This window comes from Canis lupus, chromosome 15 (assembly GCF_003254725.2).
Source record: "Canis lupus dingo isolate Sandy chromosome 15, ASM325472v2, whole genome shotgun sequence".
Lineage (NCBI taxonomy): Eukaryota > Metazoa > Chordata > Mammalia > Carnivora > Canidae > Canis > Canis lupus.
In genome coordinates this window covers 33,998,822-34,025,720 of record NC_064257.1, presented here as the reverse complement: position 1 = coordinate 34,025,720, position 26,899 = coordinate 33,998,822, and the positions used below count along the sequence as shown (strand labels likewise).

The 26,899-nt window shown below is 39.1% G+C and overlaps 1 protein-coding gene and 1 pseudogene across 1 annotated transcript in view; one reads left to right on the top strand and one right to left on the bottom strand.

Moving 5' to 3' along the window:
* Positions 1-26,899, bottom strand: part of CRADD (CASP2 and RIPK1 domain containing adaptor with death domain) — a 177,049-nt gene that overhangs the window by 61,150 nt on the left and 89,000 nt on the right.
* On the top strand, positions 9,700-16,266 carry LOC112654269 (60S ribosomal protein L18a-like; annotated as a pseudogene).

Genomic DNA, 26,899 nt, shown 5'->3' with positions numbered 1-26,899 from the left:
GAGCTGCATTAGTCTTTTCCCACAGTCTTACAAATTCAATGAATGCACTGCAGCTGACTTCACACTCACTGAGGCCCAAGGCTGTTAAATTTTTACAGTGTTCAGCAATACAAGTAAGTTCAGTATCAAGAGTCTGAAGACCATTATTAGCACGTACCACTAACTCAATTAGTCGTGGACAGTTAAGACCAATCCGTCCTAGAATCACTTTGCTCACTGAACGACCAAAATAAAAGTGAGTAACAAGGTGAGTAACTGCCTTCAGGGAAGTTATCATCTCCCGGGAAACAAAGAAAATACATATGACCAATTACAAATCATATGCCAGGTGTAAAAACTGAGGAATGCACAAAGTGCCGTAGGACCAGGGAGGAGAGAGTAAGTGCATGTACCAGGGAAGGGTGGGGGCGCTCGATGAAGCTTGGCGAGGGAGCTGAGGGAGTGATACTTTAACTGAGGCCTTATGGATGTGTTTCTGGTCTTGAGCAAAACTTTATTGGTTCCCCTTAATCAATTACCCAAAGCCTGAAAGATGCTACTGGACTGGAAAAACAAAACCAGCTGATTCACAGGGTGCAGAAACTGTGAGCTCAATTGTAAAAGCTGCTTAAAAACAGTGGTTGACTAGGGGATCCCTGGGTGGCTCAGGGGTTTAGTGCCTGCCTCTGGCCCAGGGTGTGATCTTAGAGTCCCGGGATCAAGTCCCACATCAGGCTCCCTGCATGGAGCCTGCTTCTCCCTCTGCCTGTGTCTCTCATAAATAAATAAAATCTCTTAAAAAAAAAAAACAGTGGTTGACTCCTACTGGACTTTTACTCACACAGCCCCATCCTGACCTCCTGTCTGCCACATATTCCATGCACATTTGGCTGACTGTGTTCCTTTGTCTTGGTTTTTTTTTTTTTTTCTTTATTTATGATAGTCACACAGAGAGAGAGAGAGAGAGAGAGGCAGAGACACAGGCAGAGGGAGAAGCAGGCTCCATGCACCGGGAGCCCGACGTGGGATTCGATCCCGGGTCTACAGGATCGCGCCTGGGCCAAAGGCAGGCGCCAAACCGCTGCAGCCACTCAGGGATCCCTGTCTTGGTTTTTAATGTCGTTCTGGGTACACAGTTATACATTATAATATCCTTTGTGCAATGAAAAAATTTTTAACAGAATTACATATAAGGAAACATGTCGAGCACACATAAAATACAACATTAGCAGCTGAGCTACCTATTGCAGTGGTGTTAAAATTCTTCGGACAGATGGATGCCAGGTACCTTCCAGATGGAACTCAGGTGTTAGCTGGGGCTCTCGCTGCCCTTCAAGATGTAGGGAAAATTGGTTCAAACCTCCATCAATGCTAGCCTCTGGAAACCAAAGGCCTTTCTCAACATTTTGGTGAGATTATGTTCTCAGGGCCTCCCTTATTTCCTGTGCTCCCAACTGCATGGATGTGTCTCCTTACTGCCCTGCACCTAGATGTGGATGTCTGCATCTCCAGGTTCACCTCCTGAAAGACACCTCCATGCGGGACACATACAAACCCAGCAGACTTCACAGAGAAGTTGGGGGATCCCATGGAATGGTGCCATTAAGGTCCTCTCCACAATCTTCTGCACTTAGCTGGTACCCTGACCCTCTACCCTACCCTCTCTTCTCTTTTGTTCTTACACATAACCTTCTTGCTCTATAAACAATCAATAAATGCTTCCCCTTGACCTCATGCAGAGTAGTTCTGCCAACATCCAGTCCTTTGGGGCCTCATGTTCTTCCTCAAGCATTCATCAAGGTGTTTTCCCCAAGATTATTTCCTTCATAAGCAAATTCTGCTGCCAGCTGTTCAGGTAATAGTATTTCCCTTTTCCCCAGCTCCTAACATCTGTATGTAAGAGGAGGGGCTGATCTTAGCAGAAGCAGCAAGAGTGTCAAGCAGATCCAGCAGTGGCCAGTGCAAACCACAGAGGTGGTACCAGGACATGTCACACAACCTTAGGCCTAAGCTGCTTGTGAGCATGTGAGACATGCCAAAGGTGAGGGAGAGATTTGCAAGGGGCAAGAACCAGCAAAATGAAAATTATTAATGTCAAAGAGCCAGCCCTATTAACCCTAAGATCTTAGGAAACAGGGACTGTGAGTAAAAACCCCTTAGAAAAGTTATAAGCTTGACAAGGAAAGGTCCAGTCCCAGAAATGTTTTCACAGATCCACAAGTAAATACTTAATATTTAGAAGATATTATAAGTATTATTCAGATGTCTTACATGGTAGTTCATAAAGAATGATCTTGGCAAAAGAACAGACTTCTATTTACATGCAAAAGAATATCAGTAACAAAACTGTTAGCTATGGCAGAAAAGAAAATCCCAATAGCCTGGTTTTTCTCTCAAGCTTATCCTTAAGACAAAAATTCTTTGAGAAAGAACCCAAAAGTCCTTGAAAACAAGCTTACCCAAGCTCTCTATCAAGTAAACACACATAGCTATGATTATACCCATTAGATAAATAGATAAAATCTGTTGATTCCAATTTATCACCTGTGTAGATGATTCTCAAAGTACTAACCTATTCTGAGACATGACCAAGGATTTCACTGTGGTCAGAGATTTCCTTATGCTTTCCTCAGAGAAGATTCATACTTGTTCAAATCCCTGTGTCAGCCCTAGCCTATCCCAGTCTAACAGCCAAATTGATAACAATGCACTTGCCCTAATCATGTTCTAGAAGGTTGTTCAATTATCACATTAAAATTAAGACTTAAACAGAGTTTTTAATTATATAAATAAAACTGGGAAAGGGCCTTTCTAGCAGTTGATCTTACTAAACTAGAAATTATTAAGTTGTTTGCTACATGAAAGGAAAAATGGGGGAGAAGGAAAGAACAAACTGACAACTAAAGACAAGCAAAGAAAGATAAGAAGAAACAAGACTGTCACAGATCAAAGAGCAAATGGAGCTGGTGGACCTCAGTTGTTTGCTCAAACTGGGAAGGGTTCCAGCTCTGCAGATGAATGGTGAGAAGTTCAACTACTACTGGAGAAGAGGACATGTGAACAACTATGAAATATTACTGTCTTTCCAAGAAATTGGGACATTAGACAAGACCCTTGTGGATGGGGCCCCTAACAGAATCTGACTAATGGAGATGACAAAACCCCCACACAGTATGTCTTTAACTTGCTTAAAAATGTTGAAAAAGCATTTACACAGTACATAAGCACAGAGTCCAAATGAGCAGGGGACAGAGGATGGAGGAAGAAGTATGGGATAAGACTGTATAGATTAGTCCTTGGGAGCAAAGTTCTTTGATCCTGAATCAGAAACAAAAATCATTCATTTGTTCCTTCATGCAGTTAGGTATTAACCTCCTATGTGTTCCAGATATTGTTCTAGGTACTGGGGAGACTGTACACACAAGACAGATAAGGAATCTGCTCTTCTGGAGTTTACAGACCAGGGGCCAAAAAAAAAAAGCACAAGCACAAGCATGCTTTTCTAGGAATTCAAAGAAAACAGGCTATGGGCAGGAATATAAACCAGGACTCTGTGGGCACTTTGGTTAGGGTAGTTAGGGAAAATCCCTCTCAGCTCTTATTGAGCTGAGGCCTAACTAATGAGAAAAAGCCAGTTTTATAAAGTGATCTATATGCCAGCAAGAGAGAAGAGAACTGAAAAGACCTTGAGGTTCAACACCCACTTGGTATATCTGAAGAACAAAATAGGGACCAGTGTGACTGCAGTAGTGAACCATGGGAGAATGTAGGAGATAAGGGATAGATATAGGCAGGAGCTGTGTCATGGAGTTTGGGTTTTCTTCTAAGTGCAGTGGGAAGCCAATGGAGGATTTTAAGTAGGAGAATGACATTTAGGTTTTAAATAACTTCTCTGGCTGCTACCTCTGGCAGACTGCAGGGGTGAGCGTGGAAGCAGAGAGACGGGTCAGGAGGCAATATGGCAGTCCAGTGGAAGATGTTAGACCTTTGGACTAGAGTGGGAACAGAGAGATGAGACAAATAGATGGACTGCCACACAATTCCTACTACTGTTGCAGAACATATACATACGATTGGGATTTCTATAAATTGAAGGAATTATACTCTAATCACCCATGCATGTCTTGAGTTGTTTATGGTTTGCAATTCTTCTATTCTTGCTTTCTGATGACAAATTACTTACCTTCATCAGCAACACTTCAGTCTCTTGTGGGTTGTTTGGGTAAATCCTCAGTATATAGTGATGCATACTTGTATTATTGATATTAACTTGCCATTTGTTCTTTCACTGTGGTATCCAGTACAAAGATTTGAGACACAAAATTTAAAATCTAGAAAATTCTATATAGTGTTAACTTCCATGAACTGAAGGGGACTTTATAATTTTATTCCAGTTGTGGAAAACCTCAATCCTGTTGAAACAGCATAGCAGTTAAGATCACAAACTGGATCTCAATACTCAAGGTTCAAATCAAGACTTTGCTACTTCGTAGCTGTGTGACCTTGGGAAGCTCAGTTATACAACTTTTCTGTTCCTTAGTTTCATCATCTGTAAAATGGGGATAATAATAGTACAACACTTATAATGCTCAAACTGTGCAACTCACAAAAACAGTGACAACTTGTATCTTTAAATGAGGGAGCATCCATAACTGGGATAATACTTGGCACATACTAAGTTCTATTTTTAACACAGAAAATATTACTACTATTCCTGCTACAACAACTACTATCAGTGTTACTGTTTATGACACAGTAAACAGTAAAACATACCGGGTTCTATGAAGATCAGTAAAACATACCGCAAAATCTATATAAGTGACAGATATAATAGCATAAATGGTGGCAAGCTTTATTACCAAATCTATCTGAATTCCAGGTCTTGGAACTCTTTGATGTACAACGCAGAGAAAAGAGAAGGGTCCTTTCATAAAATCTGGGCCAGCCTTAGAGCACATTATAAAACAGGTAGGTGGACAAGGGCCTGCGTGTCCTCTCACTCATTCCTACAAGCCTCTCCTACTTCCTACCTATATGTTCTCCAAGCCCCCAAGTACCTTTGTTTTGTCCTAAGACCTTTACTGTAATATTCGCCAGGCCAATTCTTCAAAAGTGAATTCTTTCTCTAGGACCTTCTACCCCCAGCTAGGTGTAAGGAGAAAAAAGTGCTTTTAAAAAATTTACAATGACTTGTAAATATAGCTATTAACATCTTAAGAGTCTCAGAAGTATTTCTATTCTTAAAAGAAAGTTTTTATCAGAAGTTCTAATTACTGGAAATTTAGGCAGAGTAAGAAAGCTAAGTAAAAAAAATCAAGCAGTCTAGAACACCATCAAGCTTATTTTGGAAGCTGGTCTTGAAATTAAAAAAAAAAATCTATCAGCACAATTTTCAGCAGTTGGTTCTATTTTGAAACATAGTTGTTTCATTTAACCTAAATTTTTTCTACAACAGCTCCTGTGGGTAGCAGAGACCCCAATGTTTGAGCAAAGAAAGGGAAGAAGAGGAGAAGGAGGGATTCACTTTGTGTGACCAGAAAGAGAGTGTGTGTGTAACATTTTACATCTTGGAGGAGATGCTAATACTCAATAATCACTGTTAATTAAATGATTTCTTTTTCTTGCTAGGGAGCTATAAAATATGATTATTATTCATAATGAATTCAAACCTAGTCAAAATTTGAGACCTAGGGAGGCCATTCCTAAGGTCAAGGGCAAACCTGAATGCCGAGCATGCTTAAACTTGAAGAACCATGTTAGTTTTTCAAAGTTACCATCATCTTTGGTTTTTCTAGCACAAATGTCCCTTGCCAAAGAAAAGTTAGTGGATTAAGCCACAGATTGCATTCCCTGAGTCACTACAAAAAGGATTTTGGGGGACTTCCATCAAGAACGTAAAGTTACCAATATTCAAAAACTATAGTCCAAGCCAGGAAAATGTAAATAAAATAGAGATTCAAGACCAATGAAAATATAAATACACTTATACAGACCACAGTTGTTATAGCTAAGCTTCAGGTTTACCTCTGAGTTTCTTGGGGGCCAATGAGAAGAAAGAAATAGCATCCATTACAGTCATCAGAAAGGATAATACCTACTATTTTCATCCAGAGAGGCAAAGCTCTTCCTGCAGCTGAGCTCCACAAGAAATTTTTCAAGTGGACTTTGTGACCTTGAGTAACAGAGCAGACAACATCCTTGACTCCAGGACCTCAGGCCAGGGCTCACATTGTTTAGGAGTTCCTGCAAAATTCCATTAGGTGACAAGGTCCCAAGGGCGAGGAGAGGGGCTGGTATTCAATTCACAAAAGCAACATATGCACACAATTTTCTAAAACCAGGTCTGCTACCTAGATCACAAATTCAAATGAACTTTAAAGAGTTCAGACTACTTTTCCAGTTGTGAGATATCCAATTAAAGCCTCCAAACCGAGAATTTATCAAAGAAGAAAAAAGAAAAACCGCACAAAGAATTTGAACTGTGTTTGTTTTTTCTTTCTAAAATGCTATTTTCTGTAACAAACACCTCTTTTCACATTATCCTCCTTCCAGATGATGAAGCTATACAGTTTTTAACAACTTTATTAATGTGTACTTGACATACAATAAACCACATATTAAGTGTGGAATTTGATAGGATCTGACATATGTATACATCTGTGAAACAATCACCACAACCAAGATAATACCTATCTATATCCACCATTGCCTAAAGTCTTTGCCTGCCCTCGTCATCCCTTCCTCCCACCATACCCATAGCCCTCATCCCTAGTAGCCACTGACCTGCTTTCAATTTTTAAACCTCCATGATTTTAAAAGAACTTTCTTTAACCAAAACCTAAAATGTGTACTTAACACTATTACTTTGCATGTGTTCCTTAGTCATCCCCTGGATCTCCTAAACCAATCTATCATCTTATGCCCTATCTCTAAAATCATAAATGACTGAAAGCCAAATACTATGACTTCTGGTTCATTCGTGTTCTCGCAGAGGTGACTATATCAAGGGGACATATGGCACTCCCTCAAGAAAGATGGAATGACTGCTCTGGAGGCTTCAGCTTCCCAAGTAATTTTCTGGAGATAAAGTAACCATACTCTGAAAAAAAGATGACTACACCAAATACTTCTGAGACTCTGCTTGGAGGACTCAGATTCTCAGACAAAAAGTGTGGCCACTCTGAGAAGTAAGACGTTTCTGTCAGCCTGCGAAGCAGGTCAGGGGTCGTGGGGGGAGGCATCCACCACCATAGTCTCTGACTTTGAAAACTTGGTTACTGAGGACAGAATACACAAGTGACCCATAGGAGGAAGAAGACAGAAGAGCTAAGAGCTGTGAGACAAAGCGTCGGGGACTCCAAGGGACAGAGCTGCTTCTCAGTGCAGCCGAGGCTTCATTATCCGGACAATGACAGTCAAAAGGACTAACATCCCACAATGCTTGCCCACACCCAGCCTCCTGCCCCACAAGAATGCTGGGAATAAACAGGGTTACTGACCTCCTCTGGAAGGTTAGAAATTGAGGCTTAGGTAGATCAACTGACTGCTGAGGAGAGCAGAGCTGGGACTGGAAAGCATCGCCTTCTGATTCCAGCACCATTGCTACTTCTCCTTCCCCAGACAGCATCCTCAAGAGGTAACAGAACATGACAAACTCAGAGCCTCATAGGCTCCCCTAATAACCAACGACATCATTCTAAGAAGGGCTCTATGACACATTTGGCTAAGGGGTGCTCTGAGATCAGTCCTTGGGCCTGAGGGACCACACACATGGTGACCAGGTGCCACGGCAGCGGTGTATTTCCTCAAGAGTATATGCATATTCCAATGGTCCTAAGAGGAGCAATATTTCAAATGTACCAGAGAGGCTCAGCACTTCATGAAACACCAAATTATCCTTTAAGGAAAAAGTAGGATAATTGATAACACTATTAAGTTAGTTTTTTTTTTTTATTAAGTTAGTTTTTGAAAAATTTTGTATTCTTGCATATCAGGCTTCCTTGAGGTAAAACGTATCTATCATCACCATCATCACTGTAAGTGCCTAATAATGCCTGGCATATATTCAGCCTCAAAAGATATCCATGGAATGAATGAATCAGGTCAACAGGCCACAACACAGAATTCTTTAATTCTACTGTTAAAACACTCTGACAGGAAATTTATTCATCCCCAAATCATGGCAGAATAATTATGGTCAACAATGAGGCAATCCTTTCTAGTTCAGAGAGTTTTAAAGAACTTAGTATAAGCATGTATTTCTGTTCACTAAAGTCTTCTGAGAAAGGATATAATTTGTTCATATTCTTAGGGGAAATCTATCCCGGAGCTTCACAGAATGCTATACTATTTTACAGGAAAAAAAAAAAAACAAAACTCAGTTTGCTAAGAGGTAAGTAAGTACAAGGCTCTTTAAGCAGACATCCTATAACACATGGACAATGAGCACCATTCCTTTCCAAGCAATTCTGTTGGGAAGCTACAAATATATTCCAGTGATACTGCTTTTTGAGCCAAAAACCTGCAGAATGCCTCTCTTTCAACTGTCTTTACCTTTATGATCAGTTTATGTGACATACATGAACACTTACATTACTTTATGGTCCTGACTCATTTCTAACCAAAAATTACTCTAGCCAGTCTGACCACCACCTACGTAGCAGACTTAGTCATGAAGAGTTCTTGGCCCGCCTCCCAAATCAAATCTACCTTCTCTAAGAATGAATACCATCAGTGTAAAAATTTGTCAGCAAAATGCACCAAGGGCTGTAAAGGCAAATTCTAAAGGAAGACTTCAAGGATACTTTGAACAACAGCACATCACTGGAGGATCTGTGTAGCCTCTCAAGGTGAACACAGTTCTGTACACACTGTAATCTGCCACGATAGTCTTGTATATGACAAGTCCATTAGGTCTTGGTTATCTTTATATTATTCCCTTGGAATAGTGCCCTGCACATAGTAGGGCATGTAGCAGATTCTTTTCAAAATAGATTTTCCTTGGGAATAATCAAACTATGAAATTATCAGTCACAGCAGGATCTCCACGCTACTAGACTTTTTTCCTGAGGAGGAAATGCCGTATTGTTTCCTCACTGTCAAAAGTGGTTTTTCAGAGTAACCATCTATTTGATTTTACTGCCTCCTATGTCCACTGACAAATAGAAAACATATCCTTCTAAATTAGGTCTTTTAAAGATGAAATCTCTATTTTTAAACAACTGAAATGTAGGTTGAAGAGATTTCAGAATCTATGAAAAAGCACTGGCATCTATCATTCCTTTCTAAATGTTGAACAACTGGCCATGAATGAGAAATGAGAAAATTATAGAAGATCTACCACCAGGGCAGTGGTAATGGAATTAACATTTAGAATGTGCCTACTATGTGTTAAGTATTGTGCTACATGTAATCTTTAGGAAATCCAACAAAAAAGGTACTGCCATTCTCATCTCTATAGATAAAGAAACCTGAAACTTTAAGAAGTTAAATACAGACATATGTACAAGTTAACATATTTATTAGAGGGCAGAGCCAAGGTTCAAACTCAGGTTTGTCAGAACCCAAAACCCTCCTTTACCTCTTAAATATGGAGTCTATCCCAGAAGTCTAAAAAGCAAAAGGCCCATTGTCCAGCCAGCTGTTGTTGTAACCAACAACAGTGATTTGATAAAAATGAGACTTGTCAGTGTTTGGGTGTGAGGATGGGTGAAATAGGTGATGGGGATTAAGGATGGCACTTGTTGCGATGAGTACCAGGTGCTGAATATAAGTGTTCAATCACTAAATTGTACACCTGAAACTAATACTGTGCTGTATGTTAAATGGAATTGAAATAAAAACTGACAAATTGACTAAATATATATATACATACATACATAAAATAGAACCACATGATCCAGCAATTCAACTTTTGGGTATTAAAAAAATAAGACTTGTCAATGTTTAAAAACATGGAGTCTTATATAAAATATGGATATGTACTTCCCCTATATCACATTCACTTCACTCATTTGCCTGCACAGCCTCTGAGTCTGTGACCCCTATTTCCTGTTGCCTTGCCAACATTTCCTTTTAAGGCAAAACCCAAAGCTAACATTCCACTGTCTCATTTTACCTGGATTCCCCGCAGGAACTTAAAATCACACCATTTGGATGAAACAGAATATAATCAGTGAGATCAAATATAAGCCTTTTATACAGAATCTAAGGCCAAAGAGTTAAGTGACTGGTTCATGGTCACAAGCAATAGGACTAGATCTCTAATGTTCTTAATCTTGTCTGCCCAGCTACCCAGCTTCTCTTTGGTAGCCAAGCATGTATCTGAGTTAATGACCTGTGAAGTGGGGTTTCACTATTCTTCCAAAATTGTTTGATATTATCATGAGCTTGCATTTTTAATGCTGGTACTGCCAAGACTTCAAATCTATTTTCTTTCATTCACCAAAGGGCTCCTATGAACAAATCACTATGCTTTTATAGATCCACTCCTTGGCATTCTTTCCTGTTCTGCCAGGAGCTGCCAACAGCAGTTGTGGCTGAATACTGAAGGGTAAAAGAAGGTATAAAGGAAGCTCCAGAGAAGCATCCTTGCCTTCTAACTCATAGGTCAAGGACTAGAAGATGAGGAAGAGGATACCAGTCAGTGACTCAAGCGTACTACCCTCTGGAGGAGACACAATTTTAATTTTTAAATTTTTTACTTCTGATGTTAGCCAGAGAAAATCAGTTTGAGTCATTCTCAATTATTACATAAATACTAAAGCATATTCCAATCATATAAGCTGGCAAAGTTTCTTTTCCTTACTCTCAAAGGTACTAAGTTGATCAAATTTGAATTTTTAAAGCTTCCTCTTCTGGGCCAGGAAAAAAATACTAAAGAAACAGCTTGCCAACTGCAAATTATTTTTAGAAGTGTTTGTAGCATATGCATTATCAAATACAGTTTCTATTTTTTTTAAAAAAAGCAAAACACCATATTGGACTCATTCCAATGTTTCTATATGTGACTGAAGCCAGAAATAGCAGTTGTAAAAATATCACTCTTTTGAGGAAAGTATACCACATTAATAATGAGTTGGGCCTAAAGAGATTTTAGGATTTCAAAGTACGCTGGTTCCATGCTTCTCTAATGAATCAGGAAAGAATAGGCACACTCCTTTTACTAAGCAGGAGAAATTGTTTTATTTATACCAAAATGATATTTCTTTGCCATTTGTTTTCATTTCATTTCTGACCTAATTTCTTTCTAATAATCATGAATGAATATCCATTCTTATGTTCCTTAACTGCCTTGGCAAAGTAGCCAGGCCAATTGGCTTTCCCGCTGGACAGTAAATCACTCTGGAACCCTGTTTTCTAATATCAACTATCAACTTTGTCTATCTAATATCAAATACCAAAGATTTGCCACATGTGCTTTATCAATTTCTTCATCTCTTTTCTGCTTAGCTTCAGATATCTGTAAAACCATAAAGTGAAGCTCTGGCGTATAACCCAAGTTTTTAATGTGCCCTAATGTCTGTAAAGGGGCAAGTCATGGCAGTGGGGATCTGGGTGGGATTACTTTCTGCCAGTGCCCTGAGACTGCACAGTAGTTAGACAGCAAAGGCTGAGGACTCAGAATGACTGAGTTGAGAGCACAGCTCTGCCATTTACTAGGTGTGCAACCTTGGGCAAATCATTTAACCTCTCTGTGCTTCAGCTATTCACCTCAGCTTTAAAACAGGATCACTGAGAGGGTTAAACATTAATAGGTATTTAAAGGACCTTGTGCAGCTTCTGGCATACAGTGAGAGTCAATATTTATTATTTATTATTTATGCATTTTTGATGTGTTCACTGGCATGCCCCAGGTAGGAGTAAAATGTTGTCATTTAGCTTGACTGTATTTATGCTTTGATTACTGAAGGAAACAACAATGTCAAACTCATTAACACAATTTCCTAAGATTCCAGTCAGACATCTCTAGGGCATAAATAATGTGGGACTGGCCATGAAGTACCACACTGCAGGTGTTTGGAAAAGTCACACTAAATCTTATAGAGCAGGAGGTATGATTCATGCATGCCCTGCAGCAGGAGTTCAGTGATGTGGCTTTGCTATCATTCCCTGACTGATGACTGCTACTTCTTACATCTACAGTATCACACATGACAGATGACAATGACATGGCTGCACATGCCCGTGGGCACACCTGGGTCTTACAAAGGCCAAAATAATTTTGCAAGAGAGTAAAGTAAATCATGGCTCAGGGGGAAGTTCAGGATTTATTTGTTTGCTTTAGAGAGTTTCTTTATTGGGATAATCCTAAAAGTATTTTTGCAAACACAAGAGAAATGAAATCAGCCATTTTTCTCTGGCCTCCATTTCTAGTAAAAAGATATCAAATATTGCTGTTGAAGAACAGAAGAACAAGCATTAAAATACCTTATTTTGTGGCTTTAAGTTACAATTTATAGAGGTTTATTTCTTTACAGGTATGAAGAAAGTTGCTACATATTACAATCCCATCACTGCTTTGCCTTTAATTAGGTCTTTGTAATTATTACAATCAGAAAGATACCTTGCATCTTTCTCATACACAAGGAATACACAGATGCTACTGTATTTGATTTATCCTTACTTACTCAGTGTTTAAAATTTATCCATAAACAAAATTAAAAATAGAAATAGAAAGACTATAAAATCAAAGGACTATTTCTGGGAAGCAACTTGAAATAATGCATAAAAACTAAGATTTGGGTGACAGACATATGTGGGTTTGTGGACAAGAAATGTCAGCTCCCCACATTTCAGTTTCCTCATCTGAATAGTTAGAAGGCTTGGTAGCACCACAGTGGTGCCTGGGACAAAATGTGGCTGAGTAAACAACAGTCGAAGCAGAAGGAATGAAAGAAATGCTAAAAGGCAGGGAGACAGGAGAAAAGGGAGTGAGTAGCCATGATCCTGCTTGGGTTATACAAATAGTAGCTATAATCCAGCCCATTTGCCAGGATTTGGCCTCTAAAAAATAGTACAACTTGATCTTCCTTATTATGCAGATTTTCCATATACAACAAAGTAGAGAGAAAATTGTAAAGAACCACCATGACACATCAACAAACCATTACACCCACCATTCTGATTTCACCTACTTCCCTAAACACTTTTTTTTCTTTTGCTGGAGTATATTTAAAGAAAATCTTGGGGATCCCTGGGTGGCTCAGCAGTACAGCGCCTGCCTTTAGCCCAGGGTGTGATCCTGGAGTCCCAGGATCGAGTCCCCACATCAGGCTCCCTGCGTGGAGCCTGCTTCTCCCTCTGCCTGTGTCTCTGCCCCCCCCCATCTCTGTTTGTCATGAACAAATAAATAAAATCTTAAAAAAAGAAAGAAAGAAAGAAAATCTTAGGCATCATATCAATTCAATAGTAAGTGCTTCTGTAGGTAAAGACTTAATCACAATACCATTAGATCAATAAAGTTATCAATAACTTCTTAATAACACTTAAGAGCTGTGTTTCATTCTCTCCTATCGTTTAAAAAAATAGAAAGGGGGACGCCTGGGTGGCTCAGCGATTGAGCATCTGCCTTTGGTTCAGGGTGTGATCCCGGGGTCCTGGGATCAAGTCCCACATCAGGCTCCCTGCATGGAGACTGCTTCTCCCTCTGTGTCTCTGCCTCTCTCTCTGTGTCTTTTGTGAATAAATAAAATTTTTAAAAAAGGGTACTTTTATATTATTTTTGTTCAAATTAAGTTCCAAACAAGATCTAATACATGGAATAAAGTTATCAGTAATTTCTTAATAACATATAATAGGCTTGTGTTTCATTTTCTCCTATTGTTTAAAACAAGAAAGGTAATTTGACATTATTTTTGTTCAAATCAAGTTCCAAACAAGATTTATACATGGCATTTGGTTTACAGGTCTCTTAAGTTTTTTAACTTAAAACTATCCCCCTCCCTACTTTTTTCCATATATGTATTTGCTTGAAGAAATCGGGTCATTTGTTTTGTAGAACTCCCCACACTCAGGACTTGGCTGATTGGTACCCTAGTAGTGGTATTTAGCATGTTCCTCCAACCCTTGTATTTCCTGTAAACTAGTAGGTAGATACTGAACCTTGATGAGATTCTGGTTCAAACTCATGCAGAAGGGACGTGGGCAGAATACTGCATAAGTGGTGCTGTTCTCTTCAGTCAGATCACATCAGGAGTAATATGTCTGACTATTCTACTTTTAGTGACCAGTGGGTTCAAATGTTGTCAAGCTGATTCTCAATTACAAAGCTCCAATTTCACTTCAGATTTCACCATCCATTAACGATTGTTGCCTAGCTCCATTATTTCATTAAACATTGCAAAATAGTAGTTATCTATTTCTAGCACCCTTCTGCACTTATTAGCTGGAATCTCTATAAAGAACCTATTTTGGCACTTCCTTTCGGGTGGCAGCAAGAGCGAGAGAACAAGGTGGAGAACAAGGTGGGGCGCTGCCTGCCCACCCCCAAATGCCACACTCTGTCCATGCACCACCCACGCATCCTTGCTCCTAATCATGTTATTGCTAAGTTCCACTTCTGGTACTTTGTGTCTCAGCTGAAGAAGATGAAGCCTTCAGGGGAAATTGTCTACTATACACAGGTGTTGGAGAAAGTCCCCTCCATAGGTGAAGAATGTGGGTACCCGGCTGCAGCAGCACCCACGGCATGCACAAGGAGTATGGGGACCTGACCACTGCAGGCGCTGTCACCCAGCGCCACCAAGCCATGGGCACCCGGCACCATGCCTGGGCCCAATCAATCCAGATAATGAAGGGAGAGGAGACTGCAGGCAGCAAGTGCCACCATCTGGCAGTCAAGCAGTTCCATGACTGGGAGATGGAGTTCCTGCTGCCCCTATCACGTCTTACCTCCCAGCAAAAACCCCACTTCCCCACCATGAGGCCCAATGTTTTCTTTCAGATGTGGAGCCTCCTTGTCATCAAGTATGCTCAAATACCCTCCATGGGAAAATTAAAAAAAAAAAAAATTTACCCTAAAGTACAGGCTGTGCATGTGTGTGTTTATAGATGTATATACATAAATATTATTTTACTATATTAATATTTCTATATTATTATTTATTATAAATATGTTTTACTTCCCTTTCTTCTTGCGCTGCAAGTAGCATACTCCACAAATATTTTTTCCATTTTATTTGTATCACTTAACGGTAGATCCTAAAGATTACTTCATGGCAAGATGTAGAGGTTTTCCTTGTTCCTTCTTATAATGGACATTATTCCTCTTTATGAACATACCATTTGGCTATTCAACCATTTCCCTATCGATAGATAGTTGGAAGGTTTCTAGTCTTTAGCTATTACGAACAATCTGTGTCTGTATCACTGTGGATTTCTGACACAACATTTAAATGAACTTTTCAAACCTAAGTTAAACATGCCATCTTAAAAATGGTATTTTCAATGCAATTACACTTACCAAGATACAATATGGCATAGAGTAGAGTTCTTTAAAGTGTGGTCCACCACACACCTGCATCACCTTGTCTCCTGGGGTATGTGGCAAAAAATACGAATTTCTCAGCCTAACCCCAGTCCTTCTGAATAATCAAGTGTGAGACTCCCTGATCTAGTGGGGAAACCACTGTACTTAGAATGGAAAGACTGTCATCTGGGTTCAGTCAGGAGATCAGAGCTGATATGATCAGCCCTGGTTTCTTTGGGAATGATTCCTTGTATGTTAGAGATAATAAATACCTTCGCTACCAACTTCACAGGATTGCTAGGTAGTTCAAATACAATTACGTTTGAGAGATCAGTTTGAAAACTAAGGTAAAATTAAAATGTTAACATCCAGTAAGAGGAAGGGCATCTGCTCAAGGCATCTGTTCCCATCTTCTCCATTAGCAAACATCCTTACTTACAAAATTAATCTTAAAGACACACAATTTTCCCTAAATGCCCGCATTCCTTCATTGATTCATTCATCAAGGTTCATGTAAAAGAAGTTGGCCAGTTGAATGCAGCCAAAATGCATTCTTTATAGAATACACACTGCTCTTCAGGAATACCCACCTCACCTCTGTCCAGGACACCATAATGCAGTCACGACAAGGATCTGATCCAACAGACAGAAAAAAATAACTCAAGGCCACTAAGAGTCTGCCTTTGATTAATTTTATACAAAGGTGGAAAATGCTTGATGCCTCAGAAATCATTGCCAGTATTGAGACACACAAAGAAGGAAAGAAAAGCCCAACTACCATAATGCCCTACAGAAGAATTCGTTCTGCCATAATTTAGTGCATGGTGTACTTTCAGTCTGGTTCTATAAAGCCAATAATTACAGACAGGTTCAGAGTCTGTTTATTTTTTAATAACAGGCAGAACCACTACAATTTTCATCATCTTTCCAAAGGAGAAGACTATGACCTATTCAGTAGCAGTTTTTTTCTTAAGGATCCAGAACAGTTCCTACCATGTGACTATGAAAGTCATTCCTGCAATACAGGGCTTGAAGTGCAAGGTATGGTCAAACAATACACAGGGGCATATATGAAAGCTTTCAAAGGAAGAGAGGGATGACTGGGAAGAAGCACTGGGTATTTTCTATATCTACCCTGAGGGAAAAAAATCTTTAGTTAACATCTACTGATGATTCAAAGAAACTTAAATATCCCTGATGCAAGATGAGAAAGCTTTAGATGACCTTTCAACTGCTGAATCTGAGTAAAGCATTAAACATCCATTTTCAGAATGCATGTTAGGAGTTAGGTTCTTGGTGGATAATTGATTTTAAATGGCCTCTTCTCCAAATCAGGAATTTATTCTTCATAGACGGAGATGCCACTGAGCAGCCTATGAAGTCAGAGCCCCTATTTCTCTGTGAGCTGTGGGCTTAGAACAGACACAAACAGAAACAAGTACCTCTTCCTAAATGAATGCTGATCTTCCAAGCACACACTCAGGTACAGAGCAAAGAGTGAAATAAAATGATTTGAATTTCACAAACACACTTCACAGTGGTACTGTGTTTTGGTGAGGTGAGGTGGTATGTTCAGAAAAGGTACAAGCAAGGGGATTATTTACTTTTCTCCCTCTTAGTAAGAAAGGTTTCACAAAGGGAAAGGGACTTTTGAAGGCTCTTAAAGCTCTGTAAGGGAGGCCAGCTGACAGAAGTAGACAAGGAAGATGAACCCAGACCAGACAGTGGGTGCTGGTGGAAGTGAGGTGCAGGCTTAGGAGTGGACAAAGACAATGTCACAGACTGACACAGACTGGAGGAACAGGCAGGGCACAGGAGGGCAGAGGGAAAGGAGGAATAAACAGAAATCGAAAGTTCAGGGGGAGCTGGGTGGTTCAGTTGGTTAAGCATGTGACTTTAGCTGGAGTCATGACCTCAGGGTGCTGGTATTGGGCCTCATGGAACTCCTCTCTCAGCAGGAAGTCTGCTTGACCTTCTCCTTCGGACCCACCCCTTGCTCATATGCTCTCTTTCTTTTGCAAATAAATAAAATCTTTTTTAAAAAGAAAAAAGAAAAATCAAAAGATCAGGAAAACCCAAGCACTTTGGGAATGAGCCTTAAAGTATGAGTGAGGCTCTTGGCCTTTCTTCAAAATATCACTTGACATGTATTGAGTATTTGACTATGGGTTTTTTACTTTAAGGATTTTTTGTGGATTAAATCCACAATCAACAATTCTGTGATGGTGGTACTTTTTCATATTCCCTTTCCAAGTGAGAAAGCTGAGACACTGGGGTAATTTATCCAATTTATCATATAGCCAGGGAGAAGCAAAAGTCAGCATCTGAACCCTGGCATTCTGACTCTAGAGCCCATGATCTCAACCACCACTTAATGCTGCCTCTCTGGCAGAAAACAGGGAGAGTTACCCTGTTTTCAAGTTATATTGAAGGAGAACAGCACAGTTGGCCTGGTAGAAAGAATTCTTCCATAGTGCTCAGACCTGTTCTGAAAGTAACAGGAGACACAAAGACTAAGTAGGTCTGATAAGCGAAATGGGAAATGGTCTGATGTTGACCAAAGAGTTAAACAGGAGTGAACACTGGGGATATCATATAGGATGAGCACAGTTTCAGTATCCTTTGAAAAGTGGTATGCCAAGGAGCCACCTCGTCTGTGTTTTGGGTGAGGGAATAGCAGGTGAGGGAGACAGGGATGTCAGAGAATAAAAGAGCAAAGATGGGGCACAATCAAGGGATGCTGCATAGTGTAACAGAAGGAATGTGAGATTTAGAACCGGGGATGACTGGGTTGAAACCTGGCACTTTCTCTTCATTTCCATGTGAACATGTGTAACATAGTTCTCTGTATCTTTGTTTCTATACCAGTACAGTGTTTTGTTTTTTTTTTTTAACTGAGAGCATTATACATGATTAGATATATACTATATATATTATATGCTTGGCATGTGTGAGATATTCCAAAAATACTGACAATACTCATACTATGAAGTACTTAGGAACATGGTGGCAACGGTGACGAAAATCCTATAAAAGATTTTGTAACGATCAATACCTATCATAATCAGTGTCGCATAAGTTTGTCAAGCAAGACCATATAATGGTTACCCCAACATTATTCGTTGTGCATGTTATTCAACAGGCAAAATTTAGCAGTCCCTTGTTCATTTCATATTGTTAAGCCCCAAGCATACACTAAACATCATAAAACTATTCCCTGTCACATTCTTTTCGGGGTTGGGGATAGAAAATATTTTATATGCACTTGATTAAGAAAACAAGGGTTTTTCTGTTTGCTTGTTTATCTGGGGGGCAATCTGTTAAACATTCTTAAAAGGCTGATATTGCCACTAAATTCACTCCATCTGGTCCTGAATACCAGCTAGCTATAACTTCTGACAATGCTTTATTTCAACAATAAAATACAATCCTGTTAATCCCGTTACTAATTTATTCATTATTGTGCAAAATGAACTATCTGCAAAGAACCACTGCTTGTTTTGAAAAAGTGAACACCGCAGCTCTTTGTCCTGGCAAAAATTTCACAAGCATTGCTTCTAATCTACCGATAGGGCAAGATTAATTTCATTTTATTTCAAGCTTCTGCAGAGTTTTAACACAGCACAATCGGGTTACATGCAATTTCCTAACCGAAATCTGACTACTCTTCTTTGAAGATTAATTTAAAAACACTTAAAATAGTGCTATTCAAAGAGCAGGCAGTGGTGATAACCAATCATTTTACTGGAATAAACTGGAAGGCCTGTAAAATAGATCCACTGTCCAATCATCCATCCCCTTTGAATAACCAAGGCAGTAATTTCTCTTCAAAAAAGGAAACTGCACATGCTTTCCTTGGATAATAATGGTACAACAAAATAGTCTGATTTCCAAGATTTTGACAGTACCCAAGAGCTATCCTATTTTTGACTACGTATAAAACACGTGTCTGTAATCGTAGAATCTTAGAGTCAGAAGGTCATCTTCTCTAACATCCATCCAGTGTATGAATCTCCTTTTTATATCTCTAACAAATATAATATAATATCTGCTTGAACCTTCCAAATTATTAGACTGCACTTCCTTATATTGATGTGAAATCTCTCTATATGTAACTTCAAATTACTGCCCCTACCTCAAGCTATTGGACACTATACATACTATGTCTAATTCCTCCTCAAATCTCAAAAAGTAAAGTATAAATAGAGATTAAAGCCCAAAGCAAGAAAGAATATGCCTAACTCCTTTAAAGAAGTTCAAGTTACTAAGCCAAGATAAATCCTATTTGGGATGCTAAATTTACTGTCAGATATGTGTAAAGATGTGGAATACTCTGAAAAATTAAAGAGAGAGCAAACAATCCATATTTTGAAAAGAATGGATGAGTCTGATTCCCTAAATCATAGCTCAATGAACTTAATGCCTACCCCTAGCAAAATTTAACAACAAATTATTACACAGATCAGCATTTCCCAAACTGTGCTCTCAGGAGATGACACCTATTAACTTTTCCAGCATCTTTAGAGTTCTTCAGATAACAGCTTGAGGAATTCTGACATAGATAATTCATAATCACTTAGAAGGCAATAAATACCAGGAACTACCAGGGGTTTACCATGAACAAGTCAGGCCAAAAAATTCCATTTCCTTTTCCGGTATAGCTATATGGATATACAGAGGGAATGCCATTAACATGGTATTTTGATTCCAATAAAGCCTATCTAAATTCAATAATCTGCATAAAGTAGTTCAATGAAATATGAATCTACCCAACTGAGCCTAGATTAATTCAACTTGCTTATAAGCTATATGGAATCCTCTTTCAGATGATAGGGTTATCAGTTAAATAACAAGGAAGAGGGGCACCTCAGTGGCTCAGCTGGGCATCCCACTCTTCATTTCAGCTCAGGTCATGATCTCAAAGCTGTAAGATCGAGCCCCAAGTGGGGCTTTGTGCTCAGCAGGTAGTCAGCTTGAGATTCTCTCTCCCTCTCCCTCTACCCCTTCCTCACTATCTCTCTCGCTCTCTCAAATAAGTAAAAAAAAAAAAATCTTAAAGAAAAAATAACAAGGAACAAAGGAAGGGAAGAAGAGAAGAGTCTAATTTGGCCTGCTTTGTGAACCTATGCCACCTCCTGAGGATCCTTACTTTTATTTACAACTATTTGCTTACATAGCACAATCTCAAGGATCAATAACAAGCAATTGGTTAGAGATTGCCCAAAATAAATCTTTAAAAAAGAAATCAAGACAGTCTTTTTCTGTTTTTTATCATTTTGATATTCCATTTTCCTTGTTTCCCTGCAATTATACATTATGGCTTTAACTAACATCTACCGGGTATTCTTTGTTTATGTGTCTTATGATATTACGAAGCTGAAGACACAATTCTTATGTTTAAGACAGTTTGGTGCTGATAGGCACAGGAGTTAAAGACTCCAATCAAAAGAGCCAGACTTTAAAAAAAAAAAAAAAAAAAAAGAGCCAGACTTTGAAGCTAGTCAGGTGTGGGACTGAATCTAAGCTAGTGGCTATGGCGCTTCAGGCTTGTTATTAAAATCTGCCTGAGCCTCAGCGTTCTTGCCTATAAAATAGGGTTGACAACAATACCTACCGTGCACAGCTGCTATAAGTACTAGGGGGAAAAGTAACTAAGTTCTCCTTCCTAGTACTCAGTTATGAATAGAAACTCAACAAACTATAGTCATAACTGTCATTATCATCCCCAATCTTGTGTGCTTCAATTTATTCTGAACTATGTTTATATTACACATTCCAGCTTGAAGATCACTCTTTGATAGAGAAAGAGAAGCCAAATAGTTGAGTAGGTCTGCTTTTCGTCATGTTAACATTATTCCATCTGCCTCGAGCAACGAGCTTAGCCTTTACTTGTTCTTCTTGTTTTGAACACAGCTTTTTTAAAGAGCCCTTTTCTGTTGTATTTGGCATTCTCTCCAGCCTCAACTGTCTGAATTTGAGCACTGCAGATAGTTTCTTACTAGTTTTATGCCACTCTTCTGAATTTGTACTTGAGCATGTGCTTGTCTTTGGGTACATGTTCTCTTAGAATCCAAGCTCACTAAAAACTTCCTTGTTCTTAGAGTGGGCCCCTCCCTTTTTCTTCTTCATCCAAAAAAAAAAAAAAAAGTGTGATTCTACCCTCAATGATGTTCCTTTCTTTCTATGTCTCTTTCTTTCTCCCTTTTTCTCTTTTTGTAGTGCCCTCTTTTCAAGGCTCTGGACATTGAAAAATACCTACCCTTTCTCAATATTTTCCTGAAATCACCATTAACTATTTGGCTATAACCAACTCTCCTTTCTTTTGCAGTTACAAAACAATACAATCATGGTCACTCCCTCCCGAGGTTTTAATCAATTCTACTCCAGTCACAGTTGGTTAGAACGAAGTTCACAGTAATATTTCTATACCCTCACTTCCTCCATCTGTGGTTTAAAAAAAGAAAATGACAGAAAGACCCCGAGAAAGTTTAAGCCCTCATCAATGACTGTATCTTGGCTTGTGGCAATTTTGACATTTCATTAAATCTAAGTTTGTGCAGTATCACCAACTAGAAAAGTTAGGCTCTTATTCGCTTGTCTATACTCAACTATGATGGCTGTTCAGGCAGAATGAAAATGTTTTGGTGCCACTGCCAAGACAGCAAGCTGTGCTTTGAAGTTAAGTCATGACAGTTCACACTCACAATTTTTAGGGGACTAGCAACAGATGAAAGTTTATATCCCCAACTCAGTAAATGGTAGAAACCTTGCTTTTATATTCTTTTTGTTTTGTGTTTTTTTGTTATTTTTTAAAATTGAGTTATAATTGACATCTAATTTCTTACATTCTTGAATTTTCCTGTAAATCCACTGCAACTCCCAGAATCCTACCACAAGCATACAAGGAAGAATTCTAATATGTGCCATAACTGATTACCTTTAAAATGTATTTAAGAGAAACAACCCAAAAAGTAAAACACACCAAAACCAAGCAAAAACTCTGTGTGGCTATGTGTAGTAGCTAAGATTTAGCTAACAGAAATAAAGAGCAATTTTAATTATCTCACAGTTTAATCTGTCAAAATTTTATTCTTTGTTTACTGAATGAGCAGGAATTCCCTAAGAAGAGGGTTTGCTTTTCAATAATCAGCTAAACATACTTAGGTTCCTCCAGAGGTCTGGATATTGATATATTAAGATCTCCAAGTCTGATAAGTATCACTGAGGTTAGTTACTCCCTAGTTAACTACAGGCCACAGACTAAGAATAGAAATACATATAAAAATATCTACCAGTTATTCAACTAGGGTGCATGTGCCAAAATCACTCTCTTCCTTTCCTTTATGCTCTGAACCACCAAGCAAAGTTTCTCTCAATGCTAAGGGTTCTTTAGCAAGTCAACATAAAATCGAAGAAAAGTGATTTCTTGTAAAGGCGGAAAAGTGGGTAAGATTCCTGTTTATCCTAATCAAGCACAAAGGCTAATAGTTTCACGTTTATGGTATCTTCTCAAATGAAGTTTTGGAGAATAAAGCATGCTCCAAATAGTGAAGGGCCTTCTTGCAGAGGCTCTTTTAAGCAACCAGCTTGAACAACAGAAGTTGTTCCTGAGTACTGAAGAAGGGCCCACAGTGACCCAACCCCGTGGGGCTAAATACAGGTGACCTACCTCCAAAATCCATAAGCCCTAACTGACCAGTGGGTTATGTACACCTGGACACAGGTACCAAAAAAGGGGAATTCCATATGTTCCCACACCTCCTCACCTTCCTCCTTTAAATACAAGTTCCCCACCACTGTATCAGGGCAGTCTCTGTTTTGCTGTCCTGCCCACAGCTCCCTTGTGGGATATTCAAGAAATTTCCATCTCCTTTGTTCTGCCTTGAGTGAATTCTTTCACCACCAGCACCACCTGCCTTCGCCAGATGGGGAGGCTCCACACTTCTGCCTGTTAAAAAATAATTTTGCCACTAAGTCAATCCTGATGGCATGTGCTGTCCTGGGCTTCTAAAGCAAACTGTTGGTAAAACAGTAGCAGCCACCCAAAAAGATTAACCTCCAAAATGGAACCATCAGTTCTTTCTGATGCTAACTTTAGACTTGAAACTAAAATGGTTCTGGATGTTACAGTTTAATCTAGTCTGTACTACAGAGCCACAATGATGGGGAACTAGGAGAAGTAAAGAGCAGATTAAAAAAAAAAAAAAAAAAAAAAGCCCCGATGACAAGGAAAACTGGGCTTTCACAGAAAAGTATGTTGATTTGCCTTTAACTTTCAGTGTTTACTGTACGTTTAACCCTCTTTCCCTTAAGCTTAAATTTTATCAATCAGTACAACTCAGAGGCCACTTAAAATCACAATTTCCTTTTAAACATTCTTATGATATTTGCTAGCGAACACATTCCAAAAGAACAGTTACTTCTACTATGTAGAAAAGGCTTAACTGCTGAATTTAAAATGGACTAGTTGCTCTTACTCACAAAGGAAGGCCTCATAGTCCTTTGTGACCCTGGGCCTTCCTCCCCTTCTCCTTGACTCAGCAGATGAGCTCAGCTTCCTCTCTCTGACCTTCCTTTTCCAAATGCTGGAGCACAGCAGGCATTTCTAGGTCAGCAAAGGAAACTATTACTACCTTCCAGGAGAACAGTATCTTCTGTGTATTCGAAGGAGTGAATAAGGACAAGGAGTCAGTAATTCACTGTACTACTCCCCATTCTCACCCTGACGAGGGCATGGCATTCATTGCCCCTTGTCTCCATTCTGCTCGTGGAGAAACCCCACCTCTACCTCTGTTAGGCTATCATCAGCCACCTGAACACAACTCAGGATGGTCCAGAGAAATTGCTTCCCCATGCCAACTCCCTGCCACATGGCTACAGCACTGTCTTCCTGCCTGTCCCATAAGCCCATGATAAAGCCACATCATCATCCTTTCCAGCCCTTTCCACAAATTCTGCCACCACTCATTTTTTCAACAGCTTTACTGATAAATAATTCACATACCATAAAATGCACCCATTTAAAATATGCGAGTCAGTGGTTTCTGGTATACTCACAGAGTTGTGCAGCCATCAGTAAAATCTACTTGTAGACTATTTCATCACCCCAAAAAGAGACCTTGTACTTCCCAAATCTTCCCTGCCCCCACCTCCCCACCCTAAGTACCAGTAATATACCCTCTGCCTCTATCGATTTGCCTATTCAGGACATTTTATATAAATATGTATGGTGTTTGTGACTGGCTTCCTTCACTTAGCAAAATGCTTTCAAGGTTCACCTACATTATAGAATATATTAGTACCGGGATCCCTGGGTGGCGCAGCGGTTTGGCGCCTGCCTTTGGCCTAGGGCATGATCCTGGAGACCCAGGATCGATTCCCACGTCGGGCTCCCGGTACATGGAGCCTGCTTCTCTCTGCCTGTGTCTCTGCCTCTCTTTCTCTCTCTGTGACTATCATAAATAAATAAAAATTAAAAAAAAAAAATTTAAAAAAAAGAATATATTAGTACCTTATTCCTTTTATTGATGAATAATATTCCATTGTGTGTGTATATGACTTTTTGCTGATCTATTCAGCAGTCAATGGACATTTGGGTTGTTTCCACTTCTTGACTGTTATGAATAATGCTGCTACATACAAATCTTCATGTGAACGTGTTTTCATTTCTCTTGGCCACCACTTATTTTTAGTAGACTCTCTCCTCTTTGCCTCTTCTTCTCTGACCCAAAGTCCAGGATCCTCTTTAAAAAGAAAAATATTTGGGAAAAATTCACATACACCATGGATAGAATGAAAGCAAGTATAGCCTTTTTGGAGGACAATTCACCAATATCTGTCAAACTTTTAAAGACATGTACTCTTTGATCTAGGAACTCCACTGCAAATACCTACCAAAAAATCCCTCTACAAGAAGTCCACGGGTGGCTACAAAGATGTTCCCTGAGGGTTAAGGAAAAAAAAAAAAACCTTAAAGATTGTTCAATAACAATCATGAAAAAGCAGTACACTGGATGACTATGCCACTGATTAATAATAATAAGGTAGAACTACACAGTAGTATGAAAAGCTGTCCTACATCGAGAGTTACAGAAAAATGCATGTATTAAATGAGTCCACTCACATAAAAGAGGATATAACTGTGCGTGCTTCTTTGTCCACATAAAACGTCTAGAAAGATACATCTATTTTCATGAGAATCAAAGGTTTGGGGAAGAGGGACAATTACCTTAGTATTTTATATCCTTTTTGTACAACTTGAATTCTTTCTATAAGAGTAAATGTTCAAAAAAAAAAAGTAAATGTTCAAATACCAACTCCCAAATCCAAACCTATATACACATTTGCACAGTCCCTGAAGTGTGTGTGTGTCCCCTCCTCACACTGATTCAGTTTTCTGGTATTTCATGCATCTTACCCTTGCCTCTACAAACTCTGTTAAGGGTCTTTACCGAACCAAAAATTGTGCATTGGGCCTAGAAGGATGGTATCAAGAACTTGCTAGCTCACAATAAAATATTTGTTGACAGTGATTGACCATATCCAAAAGTTAATGTGATTATTTACTTGTAAAAACTTGACAAGATGATAAATAAATGGTAAATATAAGTGCTAAATGCTCATTTTATACAAGAGATTTGATCAGGATTTTTATCTATTTGGGATTTTCTCCTCATTTTTTCCAGTGTATAATCACCACCAGCCAAAGTTACCTACACAGATTACAGAAATACAAATGTGAATGTTTCAGAGCAGATCAAACTCCCAATAAATGAACCCATTCTTTAAGATTCAATTCAAATACCTGCTTCCTCCATGAAACATGTCCCTTATTCCCTCTCCCTCCCACCCCATCAGCTGGTCACTTCTACCTTATTGCTTCCACTGCACTCTCATTTTATATAGTAATTATTGTTTAAATATTTGACACCTTCCTTAGGCTGTGAATATTTCTGTCTTAATCACTGCTCCATCCGTACTGCCTTGCATAATTTGATACACATAGGAGGCGGCTAAAGAAAGATTGTTCAAACACACACGTGGGTGAGTGAAGATTAATTCTCACTCTCAGTACAAAATACTGACAAGGTTATGGAGGCTCTAACCTCTATAGCATATATCCCACTACCCTAAAGTACCAAATTTCTCCTTCCAAAGAAAACTGAAGTCTACCAATAATGACCAGAATAAAATATTTTTTAAATCTCCATCTTCATATGCCAAAAGGCAAGGGAAATCCTATGGCAGAAAATAAAGAATGATGTTTCAAATAATTAAGTGCAGAACAAATAGCAGGATTTCAGAGAAATAGGTTCTAGTCCTGTCATTAATAGCTAGATAGGCCCTTAAATTCCCCAGGTCTTCAGACTCCTCATCTAAAGAAATAGAGAGTAAAACTTTATCACTGCTAAGGCTCTCTATCAGCTCTAATACTTTAGGAGTCTATGGAAA